The 23,837-nt window shown below is 39.8% G+C and overlaps 1 long non-coding RNA gene across 3 annotated transcripts in view; it reads left to right on the top strand.

The window, feature by feature from the left end:
- Nucleotides 1-23,837, top strand: part of LOC103891161 (uncharacterized) — a 122,850-nt gene that overhangs the window by 72,293 nt on the left and 26,720 nt on the right. For all 3 annotated transcript variants that reach the window (XR_010140874.1, XR_008527072.2, XR_008527070.2), the window contains exon 2: nucleotides 22,783-22,875. This is a non-coding gene — a long non-coding RNA (uncharacterized LOC103891161). The remainder of the gene's footprint in view (nucleotides 1-22,782; nucleotides 22,876-23,837) is intronic.

The following is a 23,837-nucleotide window of genomic DNA, read 5'->3' as shown; positions in this document are numbered from 1 at the left end:
CACGTAATCTCAGCTACTCAGAAGGCTGAGGGAAGATAATCGCCTGAACCTGGAAGGCAGAGGTTGCAGTGAGCCAACATCATACCACTACACTTTAGCCTGGGTGACAGAGACAGACTCTGTCTCAAAAATAAATAAATAAATAAATAAATAAATAAATAAATAAATTAAATTAAATAATAAAAAAGTAAATTAAAAAAACCCCCAAAACCCAAAAATGTAAGATTTTCTTAAAAAAAAAGAAAAAAGAAATGCATATACTTAACATTTTCACATCATGGCAATTATCTAGGATCTTCCTTATTGAGGCTTTATAATTTATGACCTTTTGTTTAAACTCCTCTCCTCATATGGCTCCTGTTTATCAATTTTATATTTCCAAATTGCACTCTGCTGAAAATAATGAAATTAGATCAATATAGTTATGTTAATGGAGGTACCATGCAGCTCATTTGCAAGAGAATGAATGGCAATACATATTTTCATAAGTTCTATATTACTCAACCCATTGATCAGAAAAGTGTTAATGATACGATGCTAGTATTTTGAATGTCTAAGAGGTCCATTGATGGCAACTTAGACATAAAAAGCTACTGAATTTTCATGAAACTGGAATAAATGACTGCATTGAATATATTTAAGTTATCCTTAATGTCTTGTTGTTAGCTGCAAATTTTATTCAAACTCTTCAACTGTTATTCTTAAGACTTAAATAAATCAACTATGTATTTTTGTTCATCTTGGCTTACACAATTCTGTCATTTGTTTGAACAATGAGCATAATTCTGCTGCCAGATAAAAGAAAAACAAAATTATGGGGCTGTAAAAAACGCATACTAGAATGATGTGATTAAATAAGAACAAGCCAGAAGTAAATTCCTACATGAAGTTTTCTTCTTCTTTTCTTTTTTTGGACAGACTCTTGCTCTGTTGCCCAGGCTGGAGTGCAGTGGTGCAATCATAGCTCACTGCAGCCTTGATCTGCCAGGCTCAAGTGATCCTCCTGCCTCAGCCTCCTCAGTAGCTGGGACTACAGGCATATGCCACCATGCCTGGCTAATTTAAAAATACTTTTTAGTAAGAGTGGGGTCTCTCTCTGTTGCCCAGGGCAGTCTCAAACTCCTGAACTCAAGTGATCCTCCCACCTTGGCCTCCTAAAGTGCTGGGATTACAGGTGTTAGCTACCACACTGGGCTGAAGTTTTCTTCTTTTGCATTTCTGTTCCTCATACTTCTTTGTTTTCTCTCTTGGTCTTTGTCTTTCTTCAGGTCTTGCTCTTGCCACGTACTGTTTCTTGTTTTGAGATTTTTATTTGTAGTGGGGGAAAACAATATGGAGAGTTTTTATGGAGTGGAGGAACTTCCAAGATAAAGTATGCAGTATTTTTAGGAAATGGAAATCTATTAGATGCTTTCTGCCTGAGAAGGCAGTAAAAGTTGTGAGAATGAGAAGGAAGAGATGATAACGCAAAAGAACCACTTGTTGGAATATTCGAGTGAGGGTGAGGATGCAGAGGGATTCTTTCTGGAGAGAAAATAGATATGTGTAAATGGAAGACTACTTACTAGTCTACAGAGAGAAACCAAAAGATTAGCAACAAAAGATATTAACATTTATTATTCATGCTTATTAAAAAAAAGAAACTAAGGAATAATCTTGGGTATACCCATTCAATGAAAAAGTCACTTGTAAATTTCAGAAATGTGAACTGCCTTCTAGGGACTACTGTTTAAATGTTACCTACCTAAAAGGAATACATTTTAATTGAACTTTGACTGGCAAGTTCATCACTACTTCCTTTGCCTTTATGAAAAGATTTGTTCCACCTGGCAACACCCAAGAGTGCAGCATTTTAAACAGGGAAAAGGTGAGCAAACACAATTACCCGCATCTAAGTCCTGTGATACAGGCAACTGTTCTAATATAATTCATCTTCCTAGTTGTCATTTACCAACCTAAAGAGCATTATTGGGCTGATTTAGTTAAAAAACACCACCACCACCACCAAAAAACAAAAAACAAAAACATGGATGGAAAAGGGAAAGCAATAGAAAGGGAGTCTGAAGATTCTAGATTGAGTCCTGATGTCTCTGCAAATAGCTACGAAGTAACTAGAGCTTCAATTTCGTCAACTGTCTAGGTAGGATGCCCTCCAAGGTCTCTAAGATTACAAATAGTGTGAATTAGCCTACAGCGAGCTGGAGCATATTTGCTTAAGCCAATAGTGACATCTGGTGGCTGCATATACCAATGACAGATTTAGCTACCTTCAAGCTTTCCCAAAGGCTTGGTAAGTCTTGTTTTTAAAATGGCTGCCTTTTCTATTTGATAATATACCAGTGGCCAGTTGGAAACCTTATTGTTCAGATTTGGTTTCTCTACTTGATTATTTATATCATGAGTTTTTAAATTTTTATTTTTTATTAAGTAGGTGAATGAGCAACATGTTTTTCAGAGAGTGACACTTTGATAACTCTTTTCTTGTAAATGCAGTATTATAAACAAAGCTCCAAATTCATTTGGCTCTGTTGCTACTTCTCTGAAGCAGGTGTACTTCCATGAAATTGATTGGATTAGTGGAGGTGTAAATTTAAAAATAAATTAATTAATTTGTTTATCCTCTTTTACTCTTGTGTCAACCTCTGTGCTAGACAGGACAGATCCAGAAATAAAAGCACACCCCTGAACTACTGAGTCCTCTGGCTTAGAACCCAGGGAACTGACAACACATCAGCTGGGATTTGAGCTCCCTGTTTGTAAATACAGACAGAAGCAGGGTAAATCTCAATCTTCATTTTGTTTGTCATAATTTCTTGGTTTCCCTTTGATGGTGGTGAGGTCCTTACCCCTGCATTCTGAATCCTAGTTCTCTTGTCTCCCACAACTCTTTTTTTTCAATTTTTTTCACAATTCAATTTTTTATACATAAATGAATACATGAGCAAGCATACTTTTATGAAATGCATACTATTTCCCTCTCACATTTAAATTCTCAATTTGTGATGTGTAGAATCTTAATATTTCCTTTAGTGCAGAGTGACCGGCACCTCCAGTTTAATCCTTCTCCAAAATGGTTAACTCAGAATTCTCACCATTCCCAGTCTCAGTCTCCACCATGGTGCTTTAATTATCTTTTTTCAATACTACTTAAAATTATCATCATTGGCCGGGTGTGGTGGCTCACGCCTGCAATCCCAGCACTTTGGGAGGCTGAGGCAGGCAGCCACCTGAGGTCAGGAGTTTGAGACCAGCCTGGCCAACATGGTGAAACCCCATCTCTACTAAAAATAAATAAATAAATAAAAATACAAAAATTAGCCATGGTGGCACACACCTGTAATCTCAGCTACTCAGGAGGCTGAGCCAGGAGAATTGCTTGAACCTGGGAGGCGGAGGTTACAGTGAGTAGAGATTGTGCCACTCACTCCAGCCTGGGCAAAGAGTGAGACTCCGTCTCAAAAAAAAAAAAAATTATCATCATTATTATCATGTCTGTTACTGGTTCTTTCCTTACTATGTAAGAGAAGCAACCCAAGTCTCAGTGCATTTAAATGCTTTTCCTAAGGCTCTAGTAAGGGCAGTTAGAAATGGAAGCCGGATCTTTAGATGGTCTGGAGTCTTTACAACACACCCAAACTATCCGCACACATGGAAGGGTGAGAACCTCCCTGTCCAATTCCTTTGCATCAGCTCTTCCTTCCTTTATTGTCTATGGCTTCTGGGACGATTGTGGAAAAGAAAGTGATCCAACAACAGAATGTAGAGAGAGCCTCTCTCCCCTCTATAGCCGTGTCCACTTTGGCTTTTGATACAGGGAGTAGAGTCACAGACAGGCATGTATCCACTTTAGTTTCCCTAGGAACGCAGACAGGTGGTTCAGACAGAAATCAGAATTATTTATACATGACTGTAGGAAAATATTTATTCAGGGAACTCTAACCATTTTATGCTTGAATCATTTATATTTTCTATTATTTAGAGCTGCAGTTGGCCTTGCTATCATTTATTCATTTGTACATTGAGTCAGTGAAGATGAATTTTCTTAATTTTAAGTATTTAGAGTCAAAGTAAATTGGATAGACTTACAGTTGTATTTTAAAAATATTACTCCCATGTTCATGTATCTAGTCTAGGGGGAAGATGAATTTGGACATGTGACAGTGACACAGAGGCTGTCCTGTTGTTGCTTACCAAATGCTAGGGTATGCATGTGCCAGCATCTAATAGTGCCCGTCACATGACAGGTATTCAGTATATAACTGACTGACTGAATGAATGTGATGATGCCATCCTTCTGTTTAAGACCCTCCAAGAGTGTCCTGTATATATACAATAAAGTCCCAGTTTTGACTCTGACCTTCAAGACTTGCTTACCTTGCTAATCTCACTTATGCAGCCTCATCTATACTGGGCTTCTTAAACTCTAGCCTAAGGACTTTTGCACAGGTTTTTTTCCTCTGCCTGGAATGCTTTTTTTTTCTGTCCATCCTCAGGTCTCAGTTACAATGTCACATTCTTAAAGAGGCCTTTTCTGGTCACCCCACTTAAGTAGGTTTCCCTCTATTCTCCTCCCTGGCACCTTTTTTGTTGCTTTGGCAGTATTTTCCCCAATTTTCAATTATTTAAATTTAGCATATTTAAAAAAATGTCCTTTGCCTGTGTTCCCCAGACAGCTAGCCCAAAGTCTGCCCATAGCAGATCCTGCTAGGCAATATAAAGGCAGTGAAGTAAGTAGTCATTAAGCGAGGTTGCCTCTTTCAAATGATTGGAGATAATATGGGGTAAAACAATCTTTTTCTCCTCTTCACCATAAACCTCAGAAGGTTTTTTTCTGATAGGGCTAAGAACATTTCTTTTTGGTCTGTGGGTCACATAATTTTGGTTTCATATTTTGTAGACAATATCTCTGCTACCATGAGCTTCATTTTATGAATGCAAAAGCATGGGCATTATATTACATTAATTGTTTCTTCTTTAATTGTTTATCAAGCACCTACTAGGTGCTAAACACTGTAATCCATACTGGAGATTGAACAATCAGTAAAATAGAGTCCTTGCTTTCAAAGAGCTTATACCCTATCTTAGTCTGCTAGGTTGCATAAAAAAATACCATAGACTGGAGGCTGAACAACAGAAATTTATTTATTTCAGTCCTGGAGGCTGAAGTCCCAGATCAGGGTGCCAGCGTGGTTAAGTTCTGGTGAGGGCCTTCTTCCTGGCTGGCAGATGACGGCCTTCTTGCTGTGTCCTCACATGGCTCTCTGGTGTCTCTTAAGGCATTAATAAGGGCACTAATCCCATCATGAGGACTCTGCCCTCATGACCTCATCTAACCCTAATTACCTCCCAAAAGCTGAATCCCTAAATACCATCACATTGTGGGTTACAGCTTCAACATGTGAATTTTGAGGGGGACACAAAGGTTCAGTCTATAGCATATCCCCTTCTAGGGAAGGCAAGCAAATAAGAAGGAATGACCATGCAGTCAGGATATGGGTAAGAGCCCAGGGTGCTGTGGATTCCCTAAGAAGGACCCTACTGGCTTGGGTGTCCATGAGAGTTTTCCTGGATAAATGTTTTTTAAGTTGCTAAAAGCACATGTGTGTTCGCCAAGATGAACCAGGCTGGTTGAGAAAAAGCCAGAAAGACGTCATTTTTCTGACTGCTCTTTCCTGTGCTTCGTGAAAGGAGATGTGAAACTATTTAGTAGAGGGTACTTGTGAGTTTTCCAACAGGTTGGTGTCTAAGAAATAGTGCTGGCTATACTTTACTTTCAAAGTCTAGATTACTCATTGCAAGCAGGACTCCCCATGTAATAGATACATATTTAAGTTTTAGTCATGTAAGACAAACAAAAGATCCAGAAGAATTCCAGGTATTCTACAGGGTCAGGGACATTAGCTTTCATTGTGGCAGGAAAATTGTTCATGCTCTGAGCAGCACAATACCTCTTTACTGCTGAGAGGATAGTCCTGGAAAGAAAGCTCTAATAAGAAGTGAGGACCCACTTTGCCCCAGAGGCTCTCAGGACTACACCATTAAGCTTCACATCCTGTTCACCATGGTCACCACCAGAACTCCAAGCTTCCAGCATCCTCACTCTTGTTCACATATGGCTTGGTACATTCCTCAATTTGACTCAATCTCCCGTGATTCTTTTTTTTTTTTTTTTTTTTTGGAGATGGAGTCTTGCTCTGTCGCACAGGCTGGAGAGAAATGGTGTGATCTCAGCTCACTGCAACTTCTGCCTCTCGGGTTCAAGCGATTCTCCTGCCTCAGGCTCCTGAGTAGCTGGGATTACAGGCGCCCGCCACCATGCCCAGCTAATTTTTGTGTTTTTAGTAGAGATGGAGTTTCACCATGTTGGCCAGGCTGGTCTTGAACTCCTGACCTCGTGATCTGCCCACTTCCGCCTCCCAAAGTGCCGGGATTATAGGCGTGAGTCACTGCGTGCTGCCGTGATTCTTGACTTTACAAACGCTTCCATGGTGCCCTCTGGAAGGATTATCACCAGCAAAATCTCCTCTTTCTTCAAACTTTTTTTTTTTTTTTTTGAATGTTTTCTTCATCTTGTTACTCTAACAGAAACCTGTTGTCCCTGGAGGCTTCTGAAATGCAGCCTGCTTTTACCTCCACATCCACTTCTGAGAGTGGGTTAGATGTCCTCCCTGAGCCAATGGATCTCAGCGCATTTGCTAGCCCTTGTCCCTCAGAAGTCTAGTCCTTTGAAGTACATGCTTTTAGTGTACTCGCTGACCTTCTTGTCCCTTTTAATTTAGCTTTTAGCACCAGGCTCATTTTCCTTCTGGCTATCACTGTTACTGTCACCATTCTCAGTGACTGCAATAACAAAACACAGGTCATGCATCTAATAGTCTGACTTTGGTTCCTTGATCTCCTTGCTTTCAACTCTCTCTTCTCTGTTTCTCTCAGTCATATCCTAGACCTTGTCATTACCAAAAACCATACTGCCTCTGAAATGGAGACTATGAGCTGAACATCACCACCTAACTTCCAGTTCACTAACTCTAGTACCCAACTTCCATAATATTAAAACTTTATTGGGACCTTCAGTTCACTGGCCTTGCCACTCTTCCGTGTTACCTCACGTCCCTCCCTCATCTTCTCCCCACCCTCATTAATGTGCTTAGATTTCATTCCACACCCTCTTCACTTTCTTGCCCCAGCCTCCCTCTATCATATTTTCCTGGTTAAAACTAATTCTCTGACTACTTTGCACTTGCACCAAAGCAGTTAAAAGTGTTCCAGAAAAATACCCAAATGTGCTGATTGTTTTCACCTTAAATTTAGATTTGCTGATCCAAGTGCGCTTTTAGCACTGCTAAGATGAAGTTTAACTTCACCTTCTTGGTATATTCAGTTTCTCTTTCTTCCAGATAACAGTTTCATATACATCACACTCTCCTTTTCAACTTTAAACTCTAGAGATTTCCTTTCTCTGTGCTGTTAGCTGGTAAGATAACTTCCTGATTCATTTAGAAAATATTAGTAATCATTTGGCCACCTTCGTATTGACCAGCCTTCCTATCCTGTACTTAAACATGTTCTTTGCCAGGCGCGGTGGTTCGTGTCTGTAATCCCAGCACTTTGGGAGGCCCAGGCAGGCAGATCGCCTGAGGTCAGGAGTTCAAGACCAGCCTGGCCAACATGTAGTGAAACCCTGTCTCTACTAAAAAATACAAAAATTAGTTGGGCTGGTGGTGCATGCCTGTAGTCCCAGCTACTTGGGAAGCTGAGGCAGGAGAATCGCTTGAACCTGGGAGGTGGAGGTTGCAGTGAGCTGAGATCGTGCCACTGTACTCTAGCCTGGGCGACAGAGCAAGACTCCGTCTCTCAAAAAAAAAAACAAAAAAAAAACACAACATTTTTTTTTTCAGACTTTAAAAATATATTTTAGGGGTGTGTGTGTTTTCTTAAAAATTCTTTTATTTCAATAGCATTAGGGGTATAAGTGGTTTTTGGTTATATGGATGAATTGTACAGTGGTGAAGTCTAGATTTGAGTGTATCTGTCACTTGGGTAATATACATTGTATCCAATAGGTAGTTTTTCATCCCTCATCCCCCTTGTACCTCCTTCTCTTCTGAGTCTCCAATGTCCATTATACCATTCTGTATGCCTTTGCATACCCATAGCTTAGCTCCCACTTATAAGTGAGAACATGAGGTATTTGTTTTTCTATTCCTGAGTTGCTTCACTTAGAAATGATCTCCAATTCCAGCCAAGTTGCTGAAAGATATTATTTTGTTCTTTTTTTTTATGGCTGAGTAGTTGATTCCATATCTTTGCAGTTGTGAGTTGTGCTGCAATAAGCATACATGTACAGGTGTCTTTCTGATATAGTGACTTCTTTTCCTTTGGGTAGATACCCAGGAATGGGATTGCTGGGCTGAATGGTAAGTCTACTTTTAGTTCATTGAGAAATCTCCGTATTGTTTTCCATAGAGTTTGTACTAATTTACATTCCCACTAGCAGTGGATGAGTGTTCCTTTTTCACCATATCCACGTCAACATCTATTGTTTTTTGACTTTTTAATAATGGCCGTTCTGACTGGGGTACGGTGGTATCTCATTGTGGTTTTAATTTACATTCTCCTGATAATTAGCGACGTTGAACATTTGTAAATGTTTATTGGCCATTTGTATATCTTTTTTTGAGAAATGTCTATTCATGTCCTTTGCCCATGTTTTAATAAGATTGATTTTTTTTCTTGCTGATTTGTTTGAGTTCCTTGTAGATTCTGGATATTAGTCCTTTGTCAGATGCATAATTTGCAGATATTTTCTCCTATTCTGTAGGTCGTCTATTTACTCTGATGACAATTTCTTTTGCTGTGTAAAACTTTTTAATTTTATTAGGCCCCATTTATTTTTATTTATTTATTTTTTTGAGACAGAGTCTTGCTCTGTCGCCCAGGCTGAAGTGCATTGGCATGATCTTGGCTCACTGCAACCTCCGCTTCCTGGGTTCAAGTGATTCTCCTGCCTCAGCCTCCCCAGTAGCTGGAACTACAGGCACGTGCCACCACACCTGGCTAATTTTTATATTTTTTTTAGTAGAGACAGGGTTTTGCCATGTTGACCAGGCTGGTCTCGAACTCCTGACCTTAAGCGGTCCATCTGCCCCAGCCTCCCAAAGTGCTGGGAGTACAGGCATGAACCATGTGCCTGGCTAGGTCCCATATATTTATTTTTGTTTTTGTTGCATTTGTTTTGGGGGTCTTAATCATAAATTCTTTGCCCAGGCCAATGTCCAAATGAGTTTTTCCTAGTTTTTCTTCTAGAATTTGTATAGTTTCAGGTCTTAGACTTAAGTCTTTAATCCATCTTGAGTTAATTTTTGTATATGGTGAGAGATAGGGATGAAGTTTCATTCTTCTGCATATGGCTATCCAATTTTCCCATAACCATTTATTGAACAGGGTGTCCTTTCCCCAGTTTATGTTTTTGTATGCTTTGTTGAAGATCAGTTGGTTATATTAATAAGTATTTGGCTTTATTTTCAGATTCCCTATTCTGTTCCATTGGTCTATGTATCTACTTTTATACTAGTACCATTCTGTTTTGGTTACTATAGCCTTGTAATATAATTTGAATTTGGGTAATGTGATGCCTCCAGATTTGTTCTTTTTGGTGAGGGTTGCTTTGGCTATTCGGGCCCCTTTTGGTTCCATATAAATCTTAGAATTGCTTTTTCTAATTCTATGAAAAATGATGTTGGTATTTTGATAGGAATTGCATTAAATCTGTAGATTGCTTTGTGTAGTATGGTCATTGTCATGATATTGATTCTTCCAATCCATGAGCATGAGATGTATTTCCATTGTTTGTTCACCCATAATTTATTTCAACAGTGTTTTGTAGTTCTTCTTGTAGAAATCTTGCACTTCTTGGTCAGGTATATTCCTAGGTATTTTATTATTTTTTTGTAGCTATTGTAAAAGGGATTGAGTTCTTGATTTGATGTTCAGCTTGGTTGTTGTTGGTGCATATCAGTACTACTGCTTTGTGTACATTAGCTTTGTAGCCTGAGACTTTACCAAGTACATTTGTCAGATCTAGGAGTCTTTGGAGGTGTCTTTAGGGTTTTCTAGGTGTAAGATTATGTTACTGGCAAACAGAGATGGTTTGACTTCCTTTTTTCCAATTTGGATGCCCTTTATTTCTTTCTGTTGCCTGGTTGCTTTGGCTTGGACTTCCAGTACTATGTTGAATAACAGTGGTGAAAGTAAGCATCCTTGTCTTGTTCCAGGTCTTAGGGGAAAGACTTTCAGTTTTTCCTCATTCTGTATGATACTGGCTGTGGGTCTGTCTTACATGGCTTTTATTATGTTGTGGTGTATTTCTTCTATACCCAGTTTTTTGAAGGTTTTCATCATGAAGTGATGTTGAATTTTATGAAATGCTTTTTCTGCATCAACTGAAATAATCATATGGATTTTGTTTTTAATTCTTTTTATGTGATAAATCATATTTATTGACTTGTGTATGTTGAACTATTCCTGCATCCCTGGAGTAAAACTCACTTGATCATGGTGAATTATTTTGATGTGTTGTTGGATTTGGTTTGCTATTATTTCGTTGAGGATTTTTGCAACTATATTCATCAGGGATATTGGTCTGTAGTTTTCTTTCTCGCTCTCTCTCTCTTTTTTTTTTTTTTGCCATGTCCTTTTCTGTTTTTTGGTGTCAGGGCAATACTGGCTTCATGGAATGATTTAGAAAGGATTCCCTCCTTCTTAATCTTTTGGAATAATTTCAGTAGAATTGGTACTAATTTTCTTTTAATGTCTGGCTGAATTTGGCTGTGAATCTATCTGGTTCTAAATTTTTTTTTGTTGGGAGTTTTTTTAAAATTACTAATTCAGCCTCACTACTTGTTTTTGGTCTGTTCAGGATTTCTATTTCTTCCTTATTCAAGCCAGGGGGTAGTATGCGTCCAGGAATTTATCGATTTTCACTATAATTTCTAGTTTTTGTGTGTAGGGTTTTTACAGTTGTCTTGAATGATTTTTTGTATTTCTGTGGTGTCAGTTGTAATGTGTCCATTTTCATTTCTAACTGAGCTTATTTGAATCTTCTCTCCTCTTGCTTAATCTATTTAGTGGTCTATCAATTTTGCTTTTCTTTTCAAAGAAACAGCTTTTTGTTTCATTGTTATTTTTGTTTCAACTTCATTTAGTTCTGCTCTGATCTTTGTTATATATATTTCTTTCTGCTAGCTTTAGGTTTAGTTTGTTCTTATTTCTCTAGCTCCTTAAGGTGTGATGTTAGGTTGTTAATTTGTGATGTTTCAGACTTCTTGATGTAGGCATTTAGCATTATAAACTTTCCTCTTAGCACTGCTTTTGCCGTATCCCAGAGGTTTTGATAACTTGTATCACTGTTATCATTCATTTTGAAAAATTTTTAAATTGCTATCTTTGTTTCACTGTTAACCAAAAAATTATTCAGGAGCAGATTGTTTAATTCCTAGAAATTTGCATAGTTTTGAGGGTTCCTTTCAGAATTTATTTCTAGTTTTATTCTGCTGTGGTCTGAGAAGATGACTAATATGGTTTTGATTTTTAAAAATTTATTGAAACTTGTTTGGCCTATCATATGGTCTGTCTTGGAGAATGTTTCATATGCTGATGAGAAGAATGTATATTCTGTAGTTCTTGGGTAGAATGTTCTGTAAATATCTGTTAGGTCCATTTGTTCTAGAATGCAGTTAAGTCCAATGGTTTCTCTGTTGAATTTCTGCCTCAATGATCTGTCTAGTGCTGTCAGTGGAGTATTAAAGTCCCTGACTATTATTGTGTTGCTGTCTATCTCTTTTGTTAGGTTTAGTAGTAATTGCTTTATGAATCTGGGAACTCCAGAGTTAGGTGCATATATATTAGGATTGTTATGTCTTTTTGTTGAATTGATCCTTTTATCATTATATAATGACCTTCTTTGTCTTTTTTTTCACTATTGTTGCTTTAAAGTCTGTTTTATCTGATACAAGAATAGCTATTCCTGTGTGCTTTTGGTTTCCGTTTGCATGAAATGTATTTTTCCACCCCTTTACCTTGAGTCTATAAGAATCCTTCTGTGTTAGGTTTGTCTCCTGAAGACAGCAGATATTTGGTTTGTAACTTTTAATTCATTCTGCCAATCCGTATCTTTCTTTAAAGTTTTAAGTTCAGGGGTACATGTGCATGATGTGCAGGTTTGTTACATATATAATCATGTGTCATGGGGATTTATTATATAGATTATTTTATCACTTAGGTATTAAGCCTAGTATCCATTGGTTATTTTTCCTGATCCTTTCCCTCCTCCCACCTTCCAACCTCCTACAGATCCCTGTGTGTGTTGTTCCCCTCTATGTGTTCATGTGTTCTCATCATTTAGATCTCACTTGTAAGTGAGAACATGCTCTATTTAGTTTTCTGTTCCTATGTTAGTTTGCTAAGGATATTGGCCTCCAGCTCCCTCCATGTCTCTGCAAAGGACATCATCTTGTTCTTTTTTATGACTGCGTTGTATTCCATGGTGTATATATACCACATTTTGTTTATCCAGTCTATCATTGATGGGCATTTATGTTGATTCCGTGTGTTTGCCATTGTGAATAGTGCTGGAATAAATATATGCTTGCATATGTCTTTACAATAGAACAATTTATGTTCCTGTGGGTATATATCCAGTAATGGGATTGCTGGGTTAAATGGTATTTCTGTCTTTAGGTCTTTGAGGAATTGCCATACGGTCTTCCACAATCTGTATCTTTTAAGTGGAGCATTTAGAACATTTACATTCAACATTAATATTGAGATGTGAAGTACTGTTCCAATCATCGTGTTGATTGTTACTTAGTGAACTTGTTTTCTTCATTGTGTTCTTGTTTTATAAGCCCTGTGAATTTTATGCTTTGAAGAGTTTCTATTCTGATGTGTATTGACCTTTTGTCTCAAGATTTAGAACTCCTTTTAGCATTTCTTGTAGGGCTGGTTTAGTATTGACAAACTCCCTTAGCGTTTGCTTGTCTGAGAAAGATTTTATTTCTCTTTCATTTATGAAACTTAGTTTTGCTAGATACAAAATTCTTGGCTAAGAGTTATTCTGTTTAAAGAGACTAAACTTAAGACCCCAATCCCTTCTGGCTTGTAAAGTTTCTGCTGCAAAGTCTGCTGTTAGTCTGATAGGTTTTCCTTTACAGGTTACCTGATGCATTTGTTTCACTGCTCCTGGAATTCTTTCCTTTATGTTGACTTTAGATAGCCTGATGACCAGATACCTTCTTGATGTACTTTTTGCAATCAGTCTCCCAGGAATTATTTGAGCTTCTTGAATTTGGTTTTCTAAGTCTCTAGCAAGACCAGGGAAGTTTTCCTTAGTTACTCCCTCAAATAGGTTTTCCAAATTTTTTGCTTTTTCTTCTCCCTCAGGAACACAGAATTCTTATGTTTGTCAGTTTTACATAATCCCATATTTCTTGGAGACTTCTTTTATTTTGTTGCATTCTTTTTTCACTATTTTTGTCTTGTTGGATTACTCCAAAAACCTTGTGTTTAAGCTTTGAAATTCTTTCTCCCAATTGGTTGACTCTATTGTTAAAACTTTCTACAGTATTTTGTAGTTCCTTAAATGTGTCTTTCATTTCTGGAAGTTCTGATTGGTTTTTCTTTAAAATATGTATCTCTTTAGAACATTTTTAATTAATATCCTGAATTGTTTATTACATTTCTGTATGTTGGTTTTCACCTTTCTCTTGTATCTCCTTGAGTAACTTAGTAATCAACCTTTTGAATTCCTTATCTGGTATTTCAAAGATTTCATCTTGGTTTGGATCCAATGCTGGAAAGTTGGTGTGATATTTTGGGGCTGTTAAAGAACCCTGTTTTTTCATATTGCTAGAATTGCTTTTCTGGTTCCTTCTCATTTAGGTAGACTATTTCTTCTAATTATTTTTGAATTTATTTTTATTCAATGATTTTTTAAAATTTCATTTATTCCTTCTTGAAGATGTGACTTTAATGTTTATAGTTTATTGTTACCTAGCTTTGGCTGTGGGTGCTTTCAGTGTTAAAACCTCTGTATGAATTTATAGAGAATCTTTGTGCAATGGCTTTCTCAGATGCTGATGGTCTTACCAGCCCTATAAGAGATGATAAAAGGAGTTCTAAATCTTGAGACGAAGGTCAATACACATCAGAATAGACACTTCTCAAAGCATAAAAATCACACGGCTTATAAAACAAGAACACAATGAAGAAAACAAGTTCACTAGATTAGTAGTGATGTGCTGGGTATGGGAGCAGGTTTTCTGTTTTCTGTGGGGCTGGAATGCAGAGGTCTCATGAAGCTTATCTCATTTTCCAGTGGCGTGCACTTTAAAAAAGCTTTCCCCCCAGTATTTTATTCACTGGGTTAAATGATTCAGGCTTTGGGCCAGTAGGAGATGCTCATGGGTAAAAACTGGCTTTGGCTAAAGCAGGTGGGTAAATGCAATACCCTAATATTGGGCAGAGGTCCCAACTTTGACAGAGGTGGTTGGGTGAACTCTCAGTAAAAATGCACTGAGGTCTTTTCAGAGGGAGGGGAGGGAGCCACCACAGCTTTCCTTCCAGATCAGCAGGAAAGCAATCTACCTTCCAGTCATACTCTTGACCTTGTGTTCTGGCTATACAGATCAGACAGGCATCTCTTTTTATCTGCAAGAATGCTGATGCTTCATTTAGAGAGAGATTGTGACTCTACCTCTCATGCAAGCCTGAACCTGGAGGGCATTCCTTCTCTGGGGATACAGTCACCCTGAAGTTCCAGAAAGGCTGCCTACAGATGCACTCATGCTGAGATTCCATGGGAGAAGCCCCAGTTGTGTCTACAGTGGTGAGTAAAAGGGAGGAGTCCTCTCTCCAAGACCCTTCACAAGCACCAGGGCTACCTGACTACTGGAGTAGAGCTACAGAGTTTCCCCACTGAGCCCAGCATTGCACCTGTGCCTCTGCTGAAGAAAACATCTCACAGGTGGAAAGTTCAGGGACTGAAGGCCTGCAGTCCAGTATCTTTTGTCCCATGCTCCCTTAATGTGATACACTCCCTCTTCCCCTAAGTGTAGCAGTCCCTGAGGACCAGAGCACTGTGAATCCTGTTGCTCCTCTGGGTCTAGCTGCCCAGTGGGGCTGCCACACTCTAGGCTCCAGTGATGTGACTTGTCCTCTAGTCTCTAAGCAGCAAATACCAGCACCAGCTCTGGTAGTGATGGGAGGGGAGTGATGTAAACTGTGAGATTTCCTTGGTTATAAATAGCTTTAGTGTGTTGAGTTTTTCAAATGCCAGCTATAGTCCTAACTTACTAGGCACATGGGCAAACTCAAGCCTTCTTGGTTAGCGAGAGTGATGCAGGCAATGAGGATAGATGAGGCCATGCAAAAGTTTTCTCCTTTCTGATTGCTGTGTTATTGTGCCTGTAGATGCTGTCACGGGCTGTGCTGGTTGACCACCAGCCAGAAGGTGGTGCTTGCAAAAGAGCACCAGCTTGGTGGTAGCAGTGGAATTTGTGCTTGGTTTATGTTATCCAGGAGAGGTATTCTGATGTCTCAGGTAATGGGTGGTGCCATGGAGCTCCCAAATGTCTTATTCTGTTGTGTTAGGCTACCAGGGCAGGTGGAAGGACAAATCTGGGTGTGGGCTGGGTCAGGTAAGTTTGTGCTCTGGCTCCCTATGTGGGGATTGAAGAGCAGTTCCCTGGCCACTGGGGTAATGTTCCAGGGAGGAGTGCAGCTACCTGTGCTGCACAAAAGAATCTGCATGGGGAGCGGGCAGGTAGCAGGTGGCAGTAAGCTCCACTCCACTCCCACACAGTTGGCAAGGCAGGTCTCACACCCACAGTGTTTTTTAAGGAGCAGCTAGCTGGGTTTTAGGCAGCCTGCACTCAGAACTCAAAACTTCCCCAGGCCACAAGCCTTCCTGACAGAGACAGAACTGTGTGGCTTTCAGGCCACACCTCTCTTGGTCCACCTGTGAAGAAGAGGTGTCCAGCTCCTGCATCTGTGACTATAGTACTCTTCCCACTCACCCCTCAGTCTGGCCAATGGGATTTGTGCCTACTCAAGATTATATTGCAAATCTCAGTTGAAAGCGTCTCCTAACTGTGACCACTGTCTGAGTTAGCTGGTAGGCTTCTGTGAGGTCCCTTGTGAGGTTAGGCTCAAGAATGGCTTCCCATCATCCCCACTGCAGTCTGGGACTGCATGCAAAGCATGTCCTGATACTGCTCCTTCTCATATATTCCTCATCACTCACTAAATCAGCTCCAGCGCTGGGCAGGGTCAAGGCTGTCGCCCTTGGCTGGGTAGGGGTAAGGTGCTCCCCCTTGGCCTGGATTGCCCGGCTGCCCTGTGGGAGTGTGTCACAGTAGCAGTCTCTCTCCCTCTCACGCTCTACAGACTCAACAGTTTTCCATCTGGTTCACAGTGTAGGCTGCTGCCCACTGCTTCTTTCAAAGGGTCTGTGGTTTCTTTCAGTTTTTCTGTTAAGTTCCTGTGTTGCTCCTTGAAAATGGTTCAAAATCTCTACTCACTATTTTGTCTTTCAAAGTGGGAAAAGCATGCTAACAATGTCTCCAATCCACCATCTTGCAAAAACAAATGTGCTCTCTTGTCTCTGAGTACCTAATAAACCTTACGTTTCTCTTCAGGGCCACTTTTCCACTTGTGTGCAACATCCCTGTACTTCTACTTTGTTGAGAACTCTGCTCTTTTTTCTCTCCTTCCTCATTAATTTTCCTTTTCTGTTGGATTATTCCTATCAATATACAGACATGTTGTATTATCCGCTATTAAAAAGAGATTTCTCTTGGATCCGCATCCCCCTGCAGCCTTGCTTACGTCTCTTCTTTTCTTCATAGTAAAATTCTTTTAAAGATTTTTATATACTTGCTGTCTCCACTGCCTTACCATCCAATTATTCTGAATTCCACTCCTGTCAGGGTTTTGTCTCAACACTCTACCTACACTGGTCTTATCAAAGCTACAAGTTACATTTATCTTGCCAAATCCAATTCGACAGGTCTGTCTGCAGTCTACCTGACTGCATAGATGCATTTAACATAATAGTCTTCTGCCTCCCTCTTGAAATACATTTTCACTTGGTTTTTGTGCCCCTCTCCTTTCTTTTTTTCTCTTTTCCAGTGCCTTCTCAACTTCCTTAGCTTGTTCTTTTGCCATCCCTGACCCCTTAATGGGTAGGGGGGCCTGTGCCTTAGTCCTAGAGCCCCCACTTCTTCTCTTCCTTAGTCATCCCATTCAGGTTTCTGACTTTAAACATCATCTACAAGCTGATGATCCCCAATTCTATACCTCTAGCTGTAACTTTTGACTGAACTCTAGACTCATACATCCAATTGCCTACTCAATGTCTCTATTTGGTCATCTACCAGGTACATCAACCTTAATATGACCTAACTCTCAGTTTCCGCTCTCCCACACTTATTTTCCTTGTGTCTTCCCTCTCTCAATTTATGAAAACATTCACCCACTTGCTGGGGACAAAAATTTAGGTGGCATCCTTGATTTTCCCATTTTCTTTGCCCTGCCCATTCAATCTATCAGCAATCATGTTGGCTTCACCTTGTCAGTATGTTCTGAACTCAACCATCTGCCTTTTCCACTGTCATCCCCAGGTCTAAGCCACCACATCTCTGGCTTAGGCTATGTTTGTCTTCCTATATTTTGTCCACCACATTGAAGCTAGAGTGAATTTTAAAAATAAATAAATTAGACAGATTTTCCTGGTTACCATCCTGGCTCTGCTACATATAAGCATGTGTGATCATATGTTATAAAATCTTTCCGAACCTCAATTTTGTTATCTGTAAAATGGGGAGAATAATATAATATCACCTACCTCATAGACTTACTGTGGAGATATTAAATGAGTTTATATTTGTAAAGCACTTGAAGCAATTCAAATACATGATCAACATTATTATCTACCTAAAAGGAAGAAGCTGAGGCAAAATTAATATATGTAGAGAGTTTATTTGTTGGGCCAAGCTTGAGAGTTGCAGCTTGTGGGCATAGATTCAAATTGCCCTGAATATACACTCCAATTAGCAGCAGTTACAAGTAGATTTTTAAAGAAAAAGGAGAGGGAGTTCTTAAGAATTTACATTAAGGTAACATAAGCTATTGATTGGTCATACATTTTTCTTTGTATCACAAATTCCAGGAATGTGAAGATAACGGATGAGGCAGCTAGTCAGGAAAAAAATGCCTTTAAACAATTGTCTCCAGGCATGGGTGGGTGGTGGTGGCGGGGATGACTGAAGTTCCATACTCATATCTCTCTGGGCCTGATAAATTTTGCTTACCTTACATAGCTCAGACTGTTCTAAGCTACTTTTGTTTTCTCACTATATTAGAGATTTTAAAATACAATAGCTAAAACTCCAATTGCTTCTCATTACACTTAAAGTAAAATCCAGTTTGAGCATGAGTCTCTAAGGCTTTATGTTTTCTTGTTCCCTGCCTGCCTCTTCAAATGTACTATTTACAACTCTTTTTGTTCTCTATTCAACTACACTAGGCTTCCTTATAAACTTCAGGTCTTAAAGCTTGATCTTGGCTGGGCATGGTGGTTCATGCCTGTAATCCCAGCACTTTGGGAGGCTGAGGTGGGCGGATCACTTGAGGTCAGGAGTTTGAGACCAGCCTGGCCAATGTGGCAAAACCCCATCTCTACTAAAAAGATAAGAATTAGCTGGGCATGGTGGTGTGTGCCTGTAATCCCAGCTACTCGGGAGGCTGAGGCAGGAGAATCTCTTGAACCCACCCAGGAGATGGAAGTTGCAGTGAGCCAAGATTGCACCACTGTATTCTAGCCTGGGCAACAGAGCAACAAGACTTCATCTCAAAAACAAAAACAAAACAAACAAAAAACAACAACAAAAAACCCGATCTTGCCACTGGTTAGAACAATCTTTGTTTAATTCACTCTTCAGCAACTCAGGGTTCTTCCAACTGAAAAATGATGAGGTTCATAAACTTGGAAAGGAGAGCTTTATTTCTCATTAAGGGTTGCAGACTGTAAGGTGGCCATTCTGACAGGCTGAGATGTATAACCTTTGACAGTAGCCAGAAACTGGCACTTCAAGGGAGGGAAGCATAAGACAGGACTTTATGCAGAATGGGTTGGCTAAATGTACATATTTAATAAGTGATAGGAGGAGTCATAAATATTCATGAAAGAAAAAACATGTGCATGCACAATTGAGCTTCACATTTCCTTGTTGGGCTGCATGTTCAGAGAATGGTAGCATTAGTATGATCTGAGGGTGGAGATTTTGGCTGTCTTGTAATCAACTGATGAATTCTTCCTGCCCTCTGCACAGACAAAACCAATTCACTGAGACTGTGGTATTGCAGTGAAGAAAGAGTTAACACAAGGTAGCCAAGCAGAAGGACCAGAGTTACACTTAAATCAGCCTCCCTGAGAATTCAGAGGCTAGGGTTTTTCAAGGATAGTTTAGTAGGCAGGGGACTAGGGAATAGGTACTGCTGATTGGTTAGGGATGCAATCATAAGTGTGTGGGAAATGGTCCTCATGTGCTGAGTCTGCCTCTGGGTGGGGGACCACAGGACTGGTTGAGTCATAAGTCATGAGTACAGGTGGGGTCAGTTAGTTGCCAGAATGCAAAAATCTGAAAAACATCTTGAAAGACCAAACTTAGGTTCTACAATAGCGATATTATCTATAGGAGCAATTGGGGAAGTCACAGATCTTATGACCTCTGACCAAATGACCCCTGAGCAGTAAGGGGTTATAGAAACTATGTTTACATTTTAGCAGAATTCAAGTCCTTCCTGTAATTCCTGATCTTGTGTCCTTTCATTAGTCTTGCAAAGGTGGTTCAGTCCCTGAACAAAGAGGAGATTAATTTTAGGGAGGGATGATTATCATGCTTGCTTCAAAGTTAAACTATAAACTAAATTTCTCCCATGGTTAGCTTGACCACACCTAGGAGTGAGTGAGGACAGCCCACCTGTGAGGCTAGAAGCAAGATGGAATCTGCCATGTTAGATTTCTTTCACTGTCATGATCTTTGCAAAGGTGGTTTCACTCTTATATCAAAAGGTGAAGCAGAAGATATGAAAATCCTCAATGTGCCATCTCTGTAGACTGACCAGAACCACTCTATGGTTAGTGGTCTCTTATCGGGAAGGAAGGCTGTTTAGTTACTGTGTTGTAACTGCGAAAGGGAGGGGAGTCCAGTTGCAAGTCTTGTTGCAGCCTCAGATGATTGGCTAAAGGTGATAAAGGAATGAGTCTCCCATTTCTTGTTTTCCAGAGCTGGTTTCTGCTTACTCCTTAGGAAAGAATTCTGATTCAAGGTTAATAAAAAAGGGGCATACTGAGGCCTGTCTGATCTCCCATTCCATCATGGCTGGGAACTTAGTTTTTAAGGTTTCTGTGGGGTCCCCTTTGCCAAGAGGGGATCTGTTTAGTCAGTTGGGGGGCTTAGGATTTGCTTTTTGTTTCTCAGGTCTGTTGAAACATTGCCTCTTCAGAGAAGCCTATTCTGGTAGCCTTTCCTAAAATAACCCCACCTAATCCCCAATTATACTCTATTCCCATATATGTATTATTTTTCTATAACAGTTTTTGTAATCTATAATTATATATATATAGTTTATTTATTTATTATTTTCTGTTTCTCACACTCCCATGGTATCTCCATGATGTAAAGCATTTTGTTTGCCTGATTTACCTTTGTAGCCCCAGGATATAGAACAGTTCCTGGCACTAGTTGGCACTCCATAAAAATTTGTTGAATAAATTGCAAAATAGTCTTATAAGTGCACTTTACTATTTGGCAGAATTGTTGCCATTTCATTCTTCTTGGCTAATGAATAATGACTGTGGGGTAATTTAATCTTCTTAAATTAACTGTGAGCACTTGATTGGGATTAAGCAAATTCCAAATTTACTTGATTGTAGTACAAGGAATTGTTTTGACCTTTTCAGAAGTGTGACTTTTTCAGTTACTACCGTTTTTATTAAATCATTGTGTAAAAATGAAATCTCTGATCTTCCCTAACAGATGCAATTTAAATTATTTGGAATAGTTGAAGAAGATAAAGAACGAAGGAAAGGGTTTTCTCTCAATATTTATAGTCTAACAATTTTTGATGAATGTATTTTCTGATTCATAGCACATGTTATCAGTTTGGTAAGAATGTAGTATAATGATAGAACTACTATGGTGTCACAGTTGCAAAGGCATATGGTGAGGGAGGCATTCACCTTGACTGGACAGGGCTTTGGATGTAATAGTGGTGAGACTAATAGGATAAATAAAATGGCTATAAATTCTCCACATTAAAATCTATATGGTAGTGCTGAGACAGCAATATTAGCATCATGTAGGCACTTGAAGTGGTGTCTGTAGTGAACCCTATATTCTTGAGGGAAAAATTCAGTGTTCATAGATATTTATAATCATCTAGGGTTTTGCTCTGGGTTGCTTCTATGGATGCACTTGTTGGCTTCTGCGGTCAGGCATCTTCAGAAGCAGCCCTACAGCAAGGTGAGCCAAAAGTTGTGAAGAGCATTCCCAGAGCCTTGACTAGACCAGGACATTAAGGAGATCACACAAATACACTCCTCTCCCTACCTCTAGCCCATGCTAAGCGTGACTCATGGTTGCATTTAAATGAGTCCTTGATTCTTCCAAGCCTGGTTTATCCATGTTTTTCCAACAATTATTAAAAGAGGGAAACATATTAGCTTTGGAACATTTTCCTTGCTGAATCCATTGAATTGGACAGAGCCTAAAGTGACCCTCACTGGTTTTCTACTTCCTGGTATCTACACCTTTGTGTAATACCCTCTCTTTGAGTGCAGGTGAAATCTGTAGCTTGCTTCTGACTAATAGAGTAAGCCAGAGATGATGGGATGTCATCAAAGTGACTGTTATATTATGTGACAAGAGATTATTCTGCATGGGCTAGGTCAATCAGATTAAAGTCCTTAAAAAGAAGGACTGGGCCCTATCTGAGGTGAGATACTCTCCTGTTGGACCTGAGGAGGCAAGCTGCTAAGATGTGACCTACCTTTGGAGAGGGCCATATGGCAGGGAACATACAAGTCCTACAACTTGCAAGGAATTAAATTCTGCCAACCACCCAGTGAGCTTGGCAGAGGATTCTAGTTTCCAGAAAGGAACATACCCCAGCTAACACTTTGATTGCAACCTTCCAGGAAGGATCCAGCTAAGCTGTCCTCAGACTCCTGGCCCACAGAATCTGTGAGCTAATAAATGTGTGTTCTTTTAAGCTGCTGAATTTTTTGTATTTTATTATGCAGCAATAGAAAACAAATATAGATATCAATTCTGTTCACACGCACACGCAAAACAGCATTGAGTTTTGTGATGTCAAGTATATTGTAACCACTTTACATGTGAGAATAGGTTTGGGAGGGATTCTCTGTCTTCTAAAGTTAATGTGGGAAACACTGTAATGTGATGTAGGACAGGTGTGGGAAAGGTGTCTATAAAAAATAAGGTCAAAGACAAGTTATTTGGGAAGATACGGATTTCTGTTATGAAACAAAGAGCTTTGGAAGAAAAGTAACCCTAGAGTGAATGTCAAATAAAATTTACAGGAGGCCATGGGTTTGGACTGAGCTCCTGCAGTAGGCCCCAATAGACCAACCAAAATGGAGTTTCTCATGCTAAAGTTTCATGTCACCAAACTGAAACTGTTGTTTATTTGATCTTCCAGGTAATCGGGAGAGAGATAATAGTCAAATCTCCAAACGGGCCAGTTTAGCCAGCATGATAAAGAAGTCTTCTCTGGTTTAACCTTACAAGGAAGGTAACTTGATTGCTAAGCAACCCCCTTTTTGATCCTAGTTTCTGCTTTCTTCAGCCCTTTTCTGCCTATAAAGCCAAACTCCTCTGGTCAGCTGAATGGAGCACCTTTTCTGAATTTTTAGAGGAGATGTCACCCTAATTTGTGAGTTGCAAATAAGAGTTAGTTAGATCATTTTGCTAAGTTTATTGTAATTTTGTCTTTTGATAAGAGTTCCTTGCGTTGCTTTTACATGTTGAAGTGAGAATCTGTCCCAACCGTTTCACACCCCCACCTCAGTGGAGGAAAGGGGAAGGAGGTAAGGCCATTGCTTAGAGGACAATGAGGACAGCCCACTCCTTCCTTCTTTTGAGCAATACTAAGTGCAGAGGTGAAAAGCAATTTACAGTCTGTTTTTCAAGCTGGGAATTACTTGAAGGGATCAGTGGGTTCCTAAGTGTGTCAGTAGGGAGAGGTGGGAAACCTGGTTGGAGGTGGAGCAAAAGTGCAGGAGGGGGAGAGCTAAAGGGAGATGGACACAAGAAGTGAAGCAAAGGAGGAAGAGTTGGGGAAAGAAGGCCATGTCCCGGCAAGGCCTGGGGAAAGGTCAGGTCTTCCTTCTAGTGTTCCACATGATCCTCCCCCTCCTACACTCCTCATCAAAGGAGAAGAATGAGTCCTGTGTGACCTGAGGCTATAAGAGATCTGAACTAGTGACCACAACACCTGAATCCCTGATTCCCTTCCTTTCCTTTCAGTCTCCCAACACAACTCCTGCCAATACACAGGCACCCCAGGATGGCCCCCTTGGTAATTATTACTTCTCCAGTGAAGAATTGCTTGAAGGTTGCCTGTGGCTGTGACTCATGGTGGCCATCTGTGTCCTTGTGATGTCTACCCACGGACCAGGCCTGGCTGGAGAAATGGTCAGGTGTACATCTCTTTGCCTCTGGAAGGTAGATGCCAGCACTTCAGCTCTTTAAAAA

The sequence above is a fragment of the Pongo abelii genome, chromosome 6 (genome assembly GCF_028885655.2).
Source record: "Pongo abelii isolate AG06213 chromosome 6, NHGRI_mPonAbe1-v2.0_pri, whole genome shotgun sequence".
Classification (NCBI taxonomy): Eukaryota; Metazoa; Chordata; class Mammalia; order Primates; family Hominidae; genus Pongo; species Pongo abelii.
This window is presented reverse-complemented; position numbering and strand designations above follow the sequence as displayed.